The 13,231-nt window shown below is 35.0% G+C and overlaps 1 long non-coding RNA gene and 7 other non-coding genes across 8 annotated transcripts in view; 6 read left to right on the forward strand and 2 right to left on the reverse strand.

The window, feature by feature from the left end:
* LOC128175221 (uncharacterized) overlaps nucleotides 1-11,922 on the reverse strand; it is a 46,830-nt gene extending 34,908 nt beyond the window's left edge. The window contains exons 1-2 of the long non-coding RNA XR_008242643.1: nucleotides 11,793-11,922; nucleotides 11,600-11,666 (exon numbers count right to left, since the gene is read on the reverse strand). This is a non-coding gene — a long non-coding RNA (uncharacterized LOC128175221). The remainder of the gene's footprint in view (nucleotides 1-11,599; nucleotides 11,667-11,792) is intronic.
* Trnaa-ugc (transfer RNA alanine (anticodon UGC)) lies at nucleotides 324-396 on the forward strand. The gene has a single exon. It is a non-coding gene; the product is annotated as a tRNA-Ala (tRNA).
* Trnam-cau (transfer RNA methionine (anticodon CAU)) lies at nucleotides 1,667-1,755 on the forward strand. Its single transcript is given in 2 exon segments — nucleotides 1,667-1,703; nucleotides 1,720-1,755. It is a non-coding gene; the product is annotated as a tRNA-Met (tRNA).
* Nucleotides 2,117-2,189, forward strand: Trnar-ccu (transfer RNA arginine (anticodon CCU)). Its single transcript has one exon. It is a non-coding gene; the product is annotated as a tRNA-Arg (tRNA).
* On the forward strand, nucleotides 2,537-2,609 carry Trnak-uuu (transfer RNA lysine (anticodon UUU)). The gene has a single exon. It is a non-coding gene; the product is annotated as a tRNA-Lys (tRNA).
* On the forward strand, nucleotides 4,520-4,592 carry Trnak-uuu (transfer RNA lysine (anticodon UUU)). The gene has a single exon. It is a non-coding gene; the product is annotated as a tRNA-Lys (tRNA).
* Trnak-uuu (transfer RNA lysine (anticodon UUU)) lies at nucleotides 5,300-5,372 on the reverse strand. Its single transcript has one exon. It is a non-coding gene; the product is annotated as a tRNA-Lys (tRNA).
* On the forward strand, nucleotides 6,239-6,327 carry Trnam-cau (transfer RNA methionine (anticodon CAU)). The gene is given in 2 exon segments: nucleotides 6,239-6,275; nucleotides 6,292-6,327. It is a non-coding gene; the product is annotated as a tRNA-Met (tRNA).
* Nucleotides 11,923-13,231: the final 1,309 nt, after the last annotated feature.

Consider the following 13,231-nt stretch of genomic DNA (forward strand, 5'->3'; position numbering starts at 1 on the left):
TTTTACTGTAGTAATAGATGTAGTGCAGCAGTATTAGTAATAGTAGCTTTTGAAAGTAACCGCGTCCCCAAATTAACGGTCAAAATTAAATTTTCTACAATCAGAATCGAACACAACTATCAAATTATGAAACGATGTGACCACCTTTACAATTTGGCTACTGCAGAGCTGAAACATTGTCACTTTTTAAAATATATATGGTACGTTTTACAAATGTACCGAATCTCAGAAATTTAGCGTTTTCTTCTTGAATATTGGGTAAAATACCTTTCATCATTTTTCCCCTCTCTTTACTGCCCATTGCAAACTCCTTTTGAAATCAAGGGGGATTAGCTCAGATGGTAGAGCGCTCGCTTTGCATGTGAGAGGTACCGGGATCGATACCCGGATTCTCCAGACCTTTTTTTTCACCCTTTGCACTACCTTTCCTTATGGTAAAACCTCTTTTGATCTCTTGCTGTACTACGAGATTGTTTTGAAAAACACAACTTTAAAGCTGACATGAATTCATAAAAGCATTTGGTCGCCATATTAGTATCGAACGCTCCTCTACTGTCACTGGGGTATATATACCGGTTCAAAAAGTTACGGTCGGTTACTTTCCGATCGAGGCCTTCAGGTTGCACGGACTTCTAAATGCATGAAAAACACATTGTTGTAAAATGTTTGTAGCAAAGAATAAAGAAAACAACAATCAATGAAATACAAAATATATTTCTTCTGTGAATGGATTTCCCAGATATCTTTATTATTTTGCACAGACAGTGATGCCTCACTTAGCATTCACATCGAACACGTGTGTCGTTCATACAGAGTGAATAACGTCTGCGTCTTTTTGAAAACCCCGGCGGCACTACATCCAACACAGTCAATAAATGATAGTAAATCCAAGAAAGTAACAACGTAGCATCGTTTCCATCCGTTTCTACAAAAGCGCTTTTTCTAAAACCCATGCGATCATTGACATTGCTCGATCTGCCACTGAGTGTTGTTTGCGCATGTGCGATGTTATAGCATACATTGTACACAGGAAAACGGTCTACAATTATCGAGGAATTTTATAAGTATCTGCGCCTGGATTTCAATCTGTCTTGTTTCGCAGTTTATTGGATTTATCTTGCCAGTGCAGCGGCTGTCATTTTATTTTTCTTCAAAACGCGTTTCTACACGTCTTTTCGTCCAAGGTAACGTGTTCGGGTGTATGTAATACCTGAATGCGGTGAAGCATGAATAGTTCTCTCGGCCTTATATAGGGGGTGTTTAGCGATGAGCAGAACAATAGAAATCGACAACTAATATGGCGGTAGTCAGAGATAAAAGGGAAATAATGCGTATTTAAGAATTCATGTCAGCTTTAATCATCTACAACTGTCAAATGAAACACCTTGTTCAACACATCACTTACATCAATTACAAGCCACGGAGATGTGTCCGTCCAAAAAAAGGTTAAAGTTCCTTTAGAATATTGGTATGAACGTTAATTACGGTTGCAAAAACCTAACTAATCACTGGCTTTGTATAACCTGTCATTTACAGTGAGTAATATCAAACTTCTGTATGAAGTTGATGCAATGTAAAGGTGACATTTCTTTCACTTGAGGTACGTACATGATAGAATTCTTCACATCTGGGATCCACCTCTAGTCTCTATTATAAAATACAGAGAGCCTCGGTAGCGCAGTAGGTAGCGCGTCAGTCTCATAATCACATGAAAGAGCGATCTGAAGGTCGTGAGTTCGATCCTCACCCGGGGCAAACTTTTTTACAATGACCCCAAAATCCTTCCAACTGATACTTCACAATTTGATAACAATTAATCACGTTGTAAAGGTACGACCATATCGCGTACCTGATTCCGTTATCTCTTCGTTTTATGTCAACCACAGTTCTGCGACGCAAGTCTATATGGGTTGGGGTCCTGTTACATGTCATATGACATTCACGTAACGCTACTACATGTAATAGAGCAAATCATTCTCTTATCCTACCCAAGTAAGAACATGTCAAATCAATCTGTGGTACCTAAAACCTTCAACTGCAGCACACTAAAGGTCAAATTTCAAAGTTCTTTTCGTTCACACCCTTAAATGTCACCATAAACACATCAATGCCAACCGCCTCCGTGGCCCAATGGATAAGGCATCGGCCTCCTAAGCCGGGGATTGCAGGTTCGAGTCCCGCCGGAGGTTGATCCTCTTTTTTTTTTAATTCTTTCATCAAAGACATCCTTTGCCCTCATCTGTTAGGATCTGTCGTTTGACTGTGTTTTAAACACCATCTGCCAAGTATATATGCTGTGAAATAAAGTGGGGCATATTGTTCAAATAACCCTAACTGAAATTGTAAATCTATCAACCCTTAAACTCGCAAGTCCACACACAATCAGAAATCTGGATATGGATTCTCTTTTCCTTGAGTCATTCAACCTTTGGTAATGTGTGGAAGAACACTGACATTCAATCAACTTTTATGCAATACCAATACATCAACAAAAAATATACGTCCACCCGTACGTCTATTCTGATGTATTCATATAGCCCGCGTAGCTCAGTCGGTAGAGCATCAGACTTTTAATCTGAGGGTCTTGGGTTCGAGTCCCAACGTGGGCGATCACTTTTTATTTAGGCTATAAAACCACCAAGTACAACACACCACTTGTCAAAAAGTTTGGCGGAATTCTTATCAACAAAACTCATTCGTTTACTTATCAAAACAGACGTTCAGAAATAACGAAAGACATTCAAACAAAATATACAAGGAGGACAAAATGCAGCATTGATAATTCATATTTTGAATGCATATGATTACAACAATTTTTTTTATAAAGGACAAGAGCGTAGAAGGCCTGACAAATCCCCCGTACCCAGGATTTTGAAATGGCATATGAACATAAACAAAATCTTTACTTTTGAAACTGTGCATCAGTACATGTTTAATATAGAACTGCATTCTCTGACAAATAAATAATATACAATAATACATGTACTAGGTACTTATCTCCTTTGTTTTATTTGATGCTTTCTAAGCATTACAGCATGATTTCATATCTGTGCTAGCGCTATTTTTATCCAACATTGTATGTACAGAACATGAACATTACCGTTAATTATTGTCATTATATAAATGGTATTAGATATATTTCTCATAATAATCGAATAAAAAAGCAAATCGCGTTTTACTTAAGGCAAATGAATTAAAAATAAAACGCCGTCTATACGATTCGAACACCTTGTGTATGGAGAAGGATGGACTACGAGCCTCCGCCTATCTCAGTGAGCTACGTTGACACATTAGAGTACAGGTGAATAAATTTAACTCTTTCACAATAATTAATAAAGTAGAAAAAGTAAAAATCACAAATTTGACCCATTATGGGTCTAGACTCCATTTTAATAACGCATTTGTTAACGCACGACGCACGGCGCACGACGCACGACGACGGACGAAGACCAATTGCAATAGGTCACCTGAGTGACTCAGGTGACCTAAAAATCAAAATAAACTTATTCTTTAAATAAAAGTACTTTTAGGATGGAGTCGGGGCCCATTCATACCCAATTTTGCAATTAATAACAGTGAACGATCCAAGATTTAGGCAAAATACGATGTGCAGTTTAATTTGGAAACCAAAACCTGTAGTTAATAGAATGAAAGCACAATATTGACTTCAATCGTGAAATTTATAATAAAAACAATGCATAAAAGTCCAAAATTAATATTTTAACTTGAATTGAAATTCTTTCGTCTTCATTGCTCCGAGTGGGGGATATGCAACACCTTGTACGCCCCTGTTCTTTTCTACAATCATGATATGGCGAGTTTTATGGCAGTGGACCCAGTTCTCGCCGAGTATCATTTCTCGCCAGTACATTGTGACGTCATTTTATCAACAAATTAAATAATATACGAAAAATGACGTCACAATGTACTGGCGAGAAAGGGTACTCAGCAAGAACTGAGGCGAGTTCAATAGAGCAAGCGCTCGCCAAAATTCCCTACTCGCAACACAAATTTTGGCGAGCGATCGCGAGCGCTCGCTCTGTTAAACACGCCTCTGGTCGCACGCCAGTACCCCTTTAAATGTCACCATAAACACATCAATGCCCACCGCCTCCGTGGCCCAGTGGATAAGGCATCGGCCTCCTAAGCTGGGATTCGAGTCCCGCCGGAGGTTGATCCTCTCTTTTATTTCTTTTGTCAAAGACATCTTTTGCCCTCATTTGGTAGGATGAGTTGTTAGACTGTGAATTAAACAGCATCTGCCAAGTATACATGCTGTGAAACAAAGTGGGGCTTGTTGTTCAAATAACCCTAACTGACAACGAAAAAGAAATTTAAATCTATCAACCCTTCAACTCGCAAGTCCACCTACAATCAGAGATTTGGATTCTCTTTACCTTAAGTCATTCAACCTTTGGTAATGAGTGGAAGAACACTGACATTCAATCAACTTTTATGCAATACCAATACATCAACAAAAGTACGTCCAGCCGTACGTCTATTCTGATGTATTCATATAGCCCGCGTAGCTCAGTCGGTAGAGCATCAGACTTTTAATCTGAGGGTCTTGGGTTCGAGTCCCAACGTGGGCGATCAATTTTTATTTAGGCTACAAAACCACCAAAGTAAAGTACAACAGACTACTTATTCAAATAGTTTGGCGGAATTCTTATCAACAAAACTCATTCGTTTACGTATCGAAGTTCACATCCTTTTTTGAATGTCCGATACGTATTGTGACGTTAACAGAACAGCATGTCGTGTATTGTTATAATGTCAGGTAAATCAAAAATTGTTTTTTTTAAGTTCTGTTTGCTTAGACCTCTGATTCAAATTTGGTTATCTCACATGGAAGATATTTCCCTGTAAAAAAAAAATTCTCGCGATACCGTCGAAGACAATTCTAACTTAATAATTTAAAGACATGTATTCAACACGCTTATTTCCTATTCTATTATGAAATACTAGAATGTATTCATAAGTGTCCAAAAACTTGCGCTAGTTTTGGACTAACTAATCTTCTGTTTCCGAATACGTTCTGTACTACATTTTTAATCGATTTTTTTTTTTAATTTACTATACATGTTGTGACTTAAAGTGCCTCTGATTTTACGGGTAACACATCAAGTTCGCCTCCGTAATTTCGATGCAAGACTACTTCAGTACTTGCACATTTAAAACGTTATAATTGCAACATAACTGTACTTCCTAGGTCGTCTATACGAATTTCTCAGACTCTATACAAGAATTTAAAAAAAAAATAGATGTAATAAAGGTTGTTAACAGGCACAAAACAATTCGCCCACGTTGGGACTCGAACCCAAGACCCTCAGATTAAAAGTCTGATGCTCTACCGACTGAGCTACGCGGGCTACTTACATACTCTTAAGTAGAATATGATACCTTCAACATTTTTATATATTGTAACCATTGACTTCATTTAGTTGACGATATAAATTAGAAAATAAGCTTCTTCATCGTCCAAAAGGTAGAAAATGCAACTTTAGGTATACACAACACCGTTATGAGAAGTTATGGATATTCAGGTGCTTGCGAAGTTCCGGTTGGGAAGAGTACATCATTAGACTATTTTAAGATTATCGCCTACACAGAAACATCCAGAACGAACCCGATGTTCGGTGGAAAAATTGAAGCTGTTGCGATAAAAGCAATCTTCTCTGTACAATTATGCAGGATTATTTCTAGAAAATGGTCAACTATGATTGAATAAGTTCTGTATTCCTATTTTTTAAGAAAATAGTCCTCAAATTACATCTACCTCCATTTATCTTAAAGGTATCTATATAACGTTAAGTTTAGGGCCTTTAACGAGGTAAATGTTAAATAGGCCTACTGTATAGTTTAAGTAAGGCATATTTTTTCGGCCTTAAGACAAATTCTCTCTTCAGTTCTACTGAAACCAATTTGAGGGACATTATTTTACCAACTGCTTTACCTGTTTACAAGATCTTGAATTTTACCTTATTATATGTACATGATGTAAGCGATAAATATAGAGTTAATTTCCGGGGGACAACCAAAGCGTTCTTCTATCTGAAAATAGATTCGCGAATCATTGAACCTTTGGTGGTACATTTATCAGTTCTCCAAGCAATTCAGAATACTTTTGATTGAGAAGATTAATAATCAATAAACGTTCTCAAATTATTACATACAAACAGAGACATATACGTATGTCTCTGATAGAAATTGGTACTTTTCGGATAGGCGAATAAGTGCCTCGGTAGCGCAGTAGGTAGCGCGTCAGTCTCATAATCACACAAAAGAGCGATCTGAAGGTCGTGAGGTCGATCCTCACCCGGGGCATATATTTTTCTTTTTTTCAAATTATTCACATCTTTTCATTGTCACTTTCCTTTTATTGGTTTTTTTTCTGATCACTGTTTCCCCTTCTTTCAGGTCTAAAGAGAAGAGGACATACAAATCATGTAAACCAATATCATTCCAGGAATCACAAATGCACTTTTATACTCATATGAGAAATTTAATCTACCAGATTACATGTATTTCTCCTCCTGTAATTTGCTTCTAATTGTACTACTGCCTTAAATTGAGCCTATAATTATTTGCTGATACAGGTATTACAAGGTAATCATATGTAGAAGACTTTAACATGATGTATATATCTTTAACTGGTAATAATAATCTCTAAACATTTATGTTTTGTTGCCCTCCACCATCAAAGTTTGAGTTAAGATTAAAGTGACTTAAAAATTAAATTCTTTTAATTTTATTGACATAAAATATAAGACTTCTTAATTGCTAGTTATCGATTCAATCCAACAAATAAAAATTTATAACACTACTGACTGACAGGTATACATGTATACAAACAATCATAAACAGTATAACATATTTATGACTAAGAAATAAGAGCACAACACTTGCCCCTAGCTGTACGTCTTACAAATTAGTAATCACAATAAATTAACCTGATACAGCCAACAAAATGATTACAGCACATTGAAATCTTATTATAGCTAAATACGTAATATATATATAAATGTTTTAAAATGGTATGTCATTAAAAAATTACAGCTGACCTAGAGATTATAGATTAGTATATTATCATAGTGTCAGTTGACCATGCAATAGCTAGCTAGTAACAGTTAGCTGACCAAGTATTACAGTTTAACATCGCTAAGTGATTACAGTACATCACAAAGTCGATCACAGCTGTCCAGACTGAAAAATTACAGATCACTTAAAAGTTAAAGTTATCCTAATTATGTAGAACATATATTACAATTACAGCTGAATCAATGATTACATTGCATGACAGAGTGGTTATACAGAACTGTACATAACATTGAGTTACAAATGAAACGGTTTTCTTTATTATAATACATTACAATAGCAACCGAACCACTGATAATAACACATTAACTTACATGTACAATTAAAGCTGAACCAAATATAGCATTACTAACTTTACAGGAATTATCATCTGCATGGCCCTGAGATTAAGGTTCAATGCATACAGCAGTTACAGCAAAACCATTAATTATATATATATACAGTACTGTAACAGTACTTATGACATAATTATTACTATTACAGATGAACTAATGATATAATATACATTAATTATTACATCCTGACCTGAGATATAAATATATTATAGCACAATTACAATTACTGAACCAAATATATATAATTGCAGTCTATATTTCTGTACATTACAATTATACAGCTTAACAAGTCATTACATTAATTACATATAACATATTATAGTAACATCTAGCCATGAGCTTACAGAAAATATATAATACGTACAGTAATTCTGTTCAACCAGTGATTGGATACATTACATCATATTACAATTACAACTGAACCAGTTATTACATCACATCACAGTGCTTTTATAGCTGAATGATAACATATTACATAAGATAAATGTACACCTCAGTCAGTGATTTCCATATATTTCACATTTACAAAGGACTATACATGTTTATGGCAGAATAATTATCCATTAAGCTTTCTCACACTTAATTACAACTTAAAGCTAAATAATTTAATGTCAACAAGGTAATATTCTTACAGATTTGTTTTTGGTATTACATGTACATGTACTATAAGAAAATCAAATCTCTATTCAGCCAGTTTGAATTATGTTGCTTTGTGTACTTAAATATATTTATTTTTAACAAGGGAAACTGTGTTCAACATATCTTAGTGCATTGAATGACAACTCAAATACTTAAAAATAATAATACACTATATAGGCCGTACAAGTATATAAATGAATGATGATGCATTATATAAATAATGCCTGTTTGGGAGGGTAACAGTTGAAATTGACACCTCGAGGAAACCATTGTCAACCGACGCGAAGCAGAGGTTGACAATGGTTTTTGAGGGGTGTCAATTTCAACTGTTATCTTCCCAAACAGGCACTATTTATTTTATTATACTGAATGTCTTAATTTCAGAGACTTCTTTACTGCTTTAAGTGAATTCTACGGCGAACCGTACGCGCATAACTTACGTGCATGTAACAATTCGTTGTGTTACCCAATGCGAAGTGTGCTGCTAGCACTGAGGGTAATAGAACAGATTAATATCAACTGCGTCTAAACCAATCAGATTTCAGTATTTAACATGAAAGTATAATAAAATGTCTTAATTATCTCATGCTTTCTTTTTTTTTAATACATAATATACTAGTAGTTATATACATTGTTTGAGCACAGAAATCAGCTGCATGAACTGATGTAAGATTATCAAATGAGGTATATAAACATTTGGTAGGGTGACCTTCATAAGGATAAAAAGGCTCTTAATCTCTTCTATGAATCATACCAATCTGTCATTTAAATTTCACCAGTAATTGCTGTTACCTGTTACCCCAATCCCTCCTCCTACCCCCCCCCCCCCCCCTTGGGTTTTTTGCAGTAATTTAAAATTTTCGCTTGTTATAAAGATTCAAAATTAAAATTATAAGACTCCTCTCTAGATCGAGTTATTTGCATTAAATACGATGTTTAATATTTTGAAATAATTAATACTTAATTGTGATGTACATGTTGATATGTAAATTTTGATTAAACTTGCTGTCTGAAAACTATAATGCTACAATTATAATAAATTGCTGTTATAAAAAACAAGTCAATTTTTTTAATTAATCCAAATCTTTAGCAAACAATAAAAAAGTTTGTTGTAATCTTCATGTCAATTTTCAGGAGTGTGCAAAAAGTTGATTTAATTCCCTTATACAGCTCTTATACTGACAATTTATAAACACATATACAAACAAAATTGAGTTTCTGATAAACTCTAAACAGAAAATGGAGGTAAAAGTAGCAAATGTTTGACACTACCAGCAAAGCAAAGCAAACAAGTTTTAAAGTGTTCTGAAAAATCAGTCATTTTAAGGCAATTTTGTGAAATGGCGCATTCAAAATTAATCTACCGGTATATCATTTTGGTAAAAGTTTTCTTTGAAGTTCTTAGTGATAACTCTGATAAATTTATCAAACCATAATGTTGATTTTGCAAGTTAATTGAATATTTATATAACATATATTTGTTTGTAATATGTGAATAAACAAATACCAGGTATCTGTAATTTAGGGCATTTTATTTTTTTTCCAAGGAAATGTGTAAGGATTATCTCCCTTTCTCCATGTATCTATATTTATGCAAAATCAAAGAAAGTAAAACAATCAACAAATCTTGTCAAAATCTCAATGAAAATTGCAGGAGCACATCTTCAGATGGTGTTAATTAAACATATGTCAATTATTTCACAACTTACCTAACTTTACTTTAAATATTTCTATATATATAATTGCAGATTGCTGATCAATCTATATAATACGTACATTTAATTATATATAATTTTTAATCAAGTGAGAGCTTCTATGCTAGTTAAATTTTTCAAAAATAAGTTTTGTCCTTTGCAATTGAATAGAAGCTTTAAACCAAATTAGGGCCCCTTCTGACTACCTTTTTTTTTATTCTTTCTTAATAATCTAATTAACTTATATGCTTTTTGTCAAGTTTACTTATAAGTGAAATTGGTCGCTATAATGGTTTGGAGATAAAGCCATACATGTTACATATGTTTACAGACAACCCCTCCCATCCAACACATGCCTCTATTGGACCTAACAGGGGTAACAGCAGAACAAAACTTAACAATTCTGCATGATTATTAAACTGTCAATTCAGAAATTTACAATCTTTTAATCATGCTTATCAGAGGGAAAAAAATTAATCTCGTATTTGATTTATTTCTAAATTGTGCATGTACATGTAAATTGGAACCGCCCCCATAGGATCCCTACCCGACCCTTGGGGATCATGATTTAAACAAAGTTTAATCCATTTCATATCTAGAAGCTTAACAGCTGGCTATTCATTTCTTGATAAGAATAACTTGTTTCCGTTTTTAATTAATTATGTATATCCTTGGCAGAGAGTATATGGCCCTTCATTTAAACACACTTCAAAGCACTTTGCATAAAAATAATTTGTGCAAAGTTTGGTTAAAAGTCACTCAGTGTGAAAATTTTAGATGAATGAACACTCAGTACAGACACCAGCCAAATGTGTTCAGAAAGCTCATATGAGTTATAAGTTCATATAAGCTAATAGTAATACCAGTAAATTGCTATCTTTTGGGGGTTCATACTGGCTAATAAAGTAGCTATCATATGATTGCAGGAAAAAATATCATAACCCACGTTTGTGAGTTATCTAATTTTTTTTTGCAATATCTGTTACCAAATAAACCTGCACGAACCACCAAAGAAAGCATTTCATAGAATTATTTGTAACAACATCTTTTTTTTTAATAAAAAATTAAAAGCTATCTGTGAATTACTTACTGTGTCAGTGTAGCTCAAAAAAGCATATATTACTAAAATCCCTCAACATTACATTAAAATCCATGCATGCATTTATTTTGAATAACTACAATTAAATGTAATAGTTCTGGATTTAGAGACCACTAAATATTATTAGACGTAAATAACACAATATATATGTCTCTGATAATGTAACCCTCTACTCAAAGCAATATCTAATTACTAGTAATTTCTTTTTAAGAAGCGATAATGGGAATACAAGGTGGGTGGGGGGGGGGGGGGGTTAATTGGTTCTTGGAAGCGGGCATTCCAGTTAATTGCCTTACATTTGGTGAAATCTCCTATACCCAAGACACCAACAGATAAAGTGTTACCTCTGATTTAAAAACAACCCAATCAAATTAATGGCAAATCAGTAGCTGTGGGTCATTTCATGGATTCAAGTAGATTGTCAAGGCTTGGGTAACTGGGTAAAGAGTACCCCACCCCCAATACTGTAGTTCACAAATTTGAGAACCAACTTGTCCCCATTTCGAGAAATGATGCTATAGATCATCCAACTGTCAAATTATCCCATACCGTATACGAAGCTGATCGAACCCAACTTTAATTTCAGAGCCATTTTATTCCATGTACAATGTATATTGTGCATTCAACGATTTTCTACACCATGCATGCACGGCTTGATGCATCAAAGATTCATTTATATAAAATACAGTTACGACGTGTTTAGTTTCAATGTAATACGTAAAAAATACACGTACCTTCACATGCGGTTGGACACGAAAGTCCCGAAAAATGAAATGCGCATGTCCTCTGTCCAGCATGCTACTACGGTAATAAAGATGCAAAATGTATTTCGTATTTTTACACACATTTATGGAGAATTAAAGTAAATGCACAACCAAGGATTTAAAGCATACTAAGTTTGAGTAATTAATAATCACTTTAACCTACCCGTTTCTTGATCCTCCATTCCACTGCATCGAGGTCCGCGCATCTAACCCGCTAGCTGTAACTTTCCCACACTGCTGAAATTCGCGCCGTAAGTCAGCTAGCGTCGCACTCTAAGCCCAGGTGCGGCGTTACGCAATGTCACGAGCAAGAGAAGCGAGGGAGCGATCTGATCGAGTACCGGTATAAGGCATGCAAGGAAAGAGATGTTGGGGGGGGGGGTTATATAAACGTGTTTCTGTCGTCAACGGATGTATATTACATACTTTTTTATTAATATGTGTTTGTATATGTATGTATGGCATCCGAGACTTATTTTTTCTTCGGGGTTGAAGTGTTGGGGATATATGCATGTTGTCACATTGTATGCCCCCCTCCCCCCTTCACGCTCCGTTACACGTAGAAATATAAATATGACATTAAGTGACCGACTGTTTAAATTTAAATTATTTAATCCATGTATAAACACACAATAAATACCTATGACATGCATGTACAGCACTGCTCTTACTATTGCCAAAGAATGGATTAATTTGTGACAATACCAAAGCAACCAGCTACATGTAGCCGCCAACCCCCCCCCCCCCACCCAATTCAAAAGTAAAACATCATTATAAGAGACTGAGCTGATTGAAGGATTAATGTGCATCAAATTTCTATCAATGTGTAATGTACTTTGCTAAATTTCCCTGCCAACATGTACATCAATTAGCCCAAATTTCCCTCCCCAGCCGAAATTTGATATCCCCCTTTTCTGTCGCTCATCTGCTACAATGGGGTCAGATTAATTGCCTGTCCTGCCGTTTATAACATTTCACACGGTCTAATTTAATTTATGTCTTTTGTGAAAGACTGCAACGTTGCATTCTCCGATAATTTAATTCAGCAATGGTCATTAATCATCACTTCTTGATTAGAGTAGAGTTTCATGCATGTGTTGTTTGTTTATATAGGACTCAATTTTTTTCATAGGGGAAATTTTCACTATCGGAATTTGAACAAAGCAAAAATATTTTGTGACCTTTAATGTTGATTAGAATAAACACATTGGCCTCTACCATTACTTTTTTTCTCAAACAAGTTATTGATATAAGAAGAGTAACATTGATGTTGTCCGATCCTAGAAATCCCACAGATCCAAAAAACTCAACACGTGCTTCAACTGGTCGTCTCCGCGATAGGGACATCAAGGAAGCCTTAGCATTCATCACTGCACACAAAACCAAGGTTTATTATATCTCGCTTGTACAGAGATTAATCTTATAGATTCTGTGAAACTCTTTAAAAAATTTAAAATCTTATTTGTAAATAATAAGCTTACACAAGGTAACATAAGTTGTTAAGTAATTTTTTTTTGGGGGGGGGGGGGGGGGTGGAGTTCAACAGAAGACTTCAATGCCCAAGACTCGGCTGATTGGGAGGTGGGGGGTATGGAGATGAAA

This window comes from Crassostrea angulata, chromosome 3 (assembly GCF_025612915.1).
Source record: "Crassostrea angulata isolate pt1a10 chromosome 3, ASM2561291v2, whole genome shotgun sequence".
In the NCBI taxonomy this organism is placed as follows: Eukaryota; Metazoa; Mollusca; class Bivalvia; order Ostreida; family Ostreidae; genus Magallana; species Magallana angulata.